The following is a 5,542-nucleotide window of genomic DNA, read 5'->3' on the forward strand; positions in this document are numbered from 1 at the left end:
ACTCCATTATATATGATAGGTATTTATGTGCGATCTTAAAATTACATTGCTGATGGTTTGAAAATGAGCTATAATTAGCTACCAAACTTGATGGATATATATAAAAAAAAAGTTCTAAACGGGATTCGAATTAGGGACCTCTGGAGCGATAGCTACACGCCCGAGCTCTCTCGGCTGTCTTACCACTTAGTAAGTGACTCACAAAAGTTGAACACGTTCTGCGTAAAATGAGTGTATCACAGAATCACTTCGACGGTTGGCGGTTTCATCGAGAAGTGAATGAAAGTGCAGTCAACAATGCCGAGCGTTCTCTTAGTCGCGTGATTTTTGAGCGTGGCAGGGTTTGTTTTGTGGCAGATTCATGTAAATTTCTAGTGAATTTAACTGAAATATATTTGGAATATATTTGATTGGTTGACAGATGGTCATATTTGCTTCAGCTGTTGGCTAACGCGTGTAATTTTCAAATGCCTGCCACAATTTTCCGTCGATATCCGAATTGCGTGCTGCTTAATATTCACAAATTTATTATTTTTTAATTATGATTTGGATTATTCATGGACATTAGTGGCTACTATAAAGGTATCCGGAAGATCCGGAACATCCGTAAAAAACGGTCAGCTAGAAAATCCGGAACATTCGTGAAAATGGTAATCTCGTGAAAATCATCCTAGACCAACGCGATTTTTTCCAATTATAAAACATAACGAATGATATATATTTGTCATGGACATAAGTAGTCACCAAAATGGCCTCCGGAAGATCCGGAACATCCGTGAAAATGGTCATTTCGTGAAAATCATTCTAAGCCACCATGATTCTATTCAATGATATCAGAATTCATAATTAAAAGACAAAATGGATTATTTGGAATTCTGATATTATTGGAAAATACGCATTGGTCTAGAATGATCTTCACGAGATAACCATTATTACGAATGTTCCGGATCTTCTGGAGGCCATTATAATGTCCACTAATGTCCAGGAACAATCAAAACCATCCGTTATGTTCTAGAATTATAAATGTTGATTTCATTGGACAAAATCGCGGTAGTTTAGGATGATTTTTCAAGAATTGACTAATTTTACGAATGTTCCGAATCTTCCGGAGCCCATTTTAGTGGCCACTTATTTTCATCAACAACCGAAATCATCCGTTACGTTCTATTATTATAAATTCTGATATCATTGGAAAAAAAATCGAGGTGATCTAATATTATTTTCAAAAAAATTACCATGTTTGCGGATGTTTCGGATCTTCCGGAGGCCGTTATAGTGGTCACATATGTCCATGAACAATCTAAATCATCCATTATATTCTGATATCATTGGAATAAATCTTGATGGTCTAGGATGATTTTCACGCAATGACCATTTTTACGGATGTTCCGGATCTTTCGGATGCCCCTACAGTGGTCACTAATATCCATGAACAATATAAATCATCCGTTAGGTTATACAATTATAAATGATGATATCATTGAAAAAAACCGTGAGGATGGTTTCCACGACATGATCTTTTTTCACGGGTGTTCCGCATCTTCCGGATATCATTATAATGGCCTCTTTTTTCCATAAATAATCCAAATCATCCATCCGTGGCGCTGGTCAAGGATGATTTTCACGAAATGAACATATCAACGGATGTTTCGGATCTTCCGGAGGCCTCTCTGGTGACCACTATATAGGGAGACTTACGGCTTCGGCACCATTCGACTATTATCGGCAACCAAATTTCAAACGCCAAGTTCACAGTATTATTCTATCAAACCACGTCAATGAAAACATTCAGATGATTCTTTGTTCTGTCCACTTCCAACTGACGAGATTTCCAAGACTGAACAAACAATAACGCCAGAGATGTCATCAATTCATCGCTATCGCTCCAGAGGTCCCTAATTCGAATCCCATTTAGAACTTTTTTTATATATATCCATCAAGTTTGGTAGCTAATTATAGCTCATTTTCAAACCAGCAGCAATGTAATTTTAAGATCGCACATAAATACCTATCATATATAATGGAGTCCTTTTGTTACATTCGACTCGCTATAATTTTGCAGGATACGTTCGTACTGTGTAATATCATTGGAAAAAATCGTGGTATTCTAGGATGATTTTCACGAAACAACCATTTTTACGGATGTTCCGGATCTCCTGGAGGCCATAATAGTGGCCACCTATGTCTATTAACAGTCCAAATCATCCATTATATTCTATAATTATTCTATAATAATCAATCAATCGGTGGTCTAGGATGGTTTTCAAGAAATGACCAATATTACGTATGTTCCGAAACTTCCGGAGGTCATTATAGTGGCCACCTATGTCCATGAACAGTCCAAATCGTCCACTATATTCCATAATTATCAATTCTGATATCATTGGAAAAGATCCCGGTTGTCTAGGATAGTTCCCACGAAATGACCATTTTTACGGATGTTCCGGATCATCTGGAGGCCATTATAGTGGTCACCTATGTCTATGAACAGTCCAAATCGTCCATTGTATTCCATAATTATCAATTCTGACAACATTGGAAAAAATCCCGGTGGTCTAGGATAGTTTACATGAAATGACCATTTTTACGGATGTTCCGGATCTTCTGGAGGACATTATAGTGGCCACCTATGTCCATGAACGGTCCAAATCATCCATTATATTCCATAATTATCAATTCTGATAACATTGAAAAAAATCCCGGTGGTCTAGGATAGTTCCCACGATATGGCCATTTTTACGGATGTTCCGGATCATCCGGAGGCCATTTTAGTGGCCACCTATGTGCATGAACAGTCCAAATCATCCATTACATTCCATAATTATCAATTCAGATATTATTGGAAAAAATCCCGGTGGTCTAGGATGGTTTTCACGAAATGACCATTTTTACGGATGTTCCGGATCTTCCGGAGGTCATTATAGTGGCCACCTATGTCCATGAACGGTCCAAATCATCCATTATATTCCATAATTATCAATTCTGATAACATTGAAAAAAATCCCGGTGGTCTAGGATAGTTCCCACGATATGGCCATTTTTACGGATGTTCCGGATCATCCGGAGGCCATTTTAGTGGCCACCTATGTGCATGAACAGTCCAAATCATCCATTACATTCCATAATTATCAATTCAGATATTATTGGAAAAAATCCCGGTGGTCTAGGATGGTTTTCACGAAATGACCATTTTTACGGATGTTCCGGATCTTCCGGAGGTCATTATAGTGGCCACCTATGTCCATGAACGGTCCAAATCATCCATTATATTCCATAATTATCAATTCTGATATCATTGGAAAAAATCTCGGTGGTCTAGGATGGTTTTCACGAAATGGCCATTTTTACGGATGTTCCAGATCTTCCGGAGGCCATTATAGTGGTCACCTATGTCTATGAACAGTCCAAATCGTCCATTGTATTCCATAATTATCAATTCTGACAACATTGGAAAAAATCCCGGTGGTCTAGGATAGTTTACACGAAATGGCCATTTTTACGGATGTTCCGGATCTTCTGGAGGACATTATAGTGGCCACCTATGTCCATGAACGGTCCAAATCATCCATTATATTCCATAATTATCAATTCTGATAACATTGAAAAAAATCCCGGTGGTCTAGGATAGTTCCCACGATATGGCCATTTTTACGGATGTTCCGGATCATCCGGAGGCCATTTTAGTGGCCACCTATGTGCATGAACAGTCCAAATCATCCATTACATTCCATAATTATCAATTCAGATATTATTGGAAAAAATCCCGGTGGTCTAGGATGGTTTTCACGAAATGACCATTTTTACGGATGTTCCGGATCTTCCGGAGGTCATTATAGTGGCCACCTATGTCCATGAACGGTCCAAATCATCCATTATATTCCATAATTATCAATTCTGATAACATTGAAAAAAATCCCGGTGGTCTAGGATAGTTCCCACGATATGGCCATTTTTACGGATGTTCCGGATCATCCGGAGGCCATTTTAGTGGCCACCTATGTGCATGAACAGTCCAAATCATCCATTACATTCCATAATTATCAATTCAGATATTATTGGAAAAAATCCCGGTGGTCTAGGATGGTTTTCACGAAATGACCATTTTTACGGATGTTCCGGATCTTCCGGAGGTCATTATAGTGGCCACCTATGTCCATGAACGGTCCAAATCATCCATTATATTCCATAATTATCAATTCTGATATCATTGGAAAAAATCTCGGTGGTCTAGGATGGTTTTCACGAAATGGCCATTTTTACGGATGTTCCAGATCTTCCGGAGGCCATTATAGTGGTCACCTATGTCTATGAACAGTCCAAATCGTCCATTGTATTCCATAATTATCAATTCTGACAACATTGGAAAAAATCCCGGTGGTCTAGGATAGTTTACATGAAATGACCATTTTTACGGATGTTCCGGATCTTCTGGAGGACATTATAGTGGCCACCTATGTCCATGAACGGTCCAAATCATCCATTATATTCCATAATTATCAATTCTGATAACATTGAAAAAAATCCCGGTGGTCTAGGATAGTTCCCACGATATGGCCATTTTTACGGATGTTCCGGATCATCCGGAGGCCATTTTAGTGGCCACCTATGTGCATGAACAGTCCAAATCATCCATTACATTCCATAATTATCAATTCAGATATTATTGGAAAAAATCCCGGTGGTCTAGGATGGTTTTCACGAAATGACCATTTTTACGGATGTTCCGGATCTTCCGGAGGTCATTATAGTGGCCACCTATGTCCATGAACGGTCCAAATCATCCATTATATTCCATAATTATCAATTCTGATAACATTGAAAAAAATCCCGGTGGTCTAGGATAGTTCCCACGATATGGCCATTTTTACGGATGTTCCGGATCATCCGGAGGCCATTTTAGTGGCCACCTATGTGCATGAACAGTCCAAATCATCCATTACATTCCATAATTATCAATTCAGATATTATTGGAAAAAATCCCGGTGGTCTAGGATGGTTTTCACGAAATGACCATTTTTACGGATGTTCCGGATCTTCCGGAGGTCATTATAGTGGCCACCTATGTCCATGAACGGTCCAAATCATCCATTATATTCCATAATTATCAATTCTGATATCATTGGAAAAAATCTCGGTGGTCTAGGATGGTTTTCACGAAATGGCCATTTTTACGGATGTTCCAGATCTTCCGGAGGCCATTATAGTGGTCACCTATGTCTATGAACAGTCCAAATCGTCCATTGTATTCCATAATTATCAATTCTGACAACATTGGAAAAAATCCCGGTGGTCTAGGATAGTTTACACGAAATGGCCATTTTTACGGATGTTCCGGATCTTCCGGAGGACATTATAGTGGCCACTTATGTCCATGAACGGTCCAAATCATCCATTATATTCCATAATTATCAATTCTGATAACATTGAAAAAAATCCCGGTGGTCTAGGATAGTTCCCACGATATGGCCATTTTTACGGATGTTCCGGATCATCCGGAGGCCATTTTAGTGGCCACCTATGTGCATGAACAGTCCAAATCATC

Source organism: Aedes aegypti, chromosome 1, assembly GCF_002204515.2.
Source record: "Aedes aegypti strain LVP_AGWG chromosome 1, AaegL5.0 Primary Assembly, whole genome shotgun sequence".
NCBI classification, from domain to species: Eukaryota; Metazoa; Arthropoda; class Insecta; order Diptera; family Culicidae; genus Aedes; species Aedes aegypti.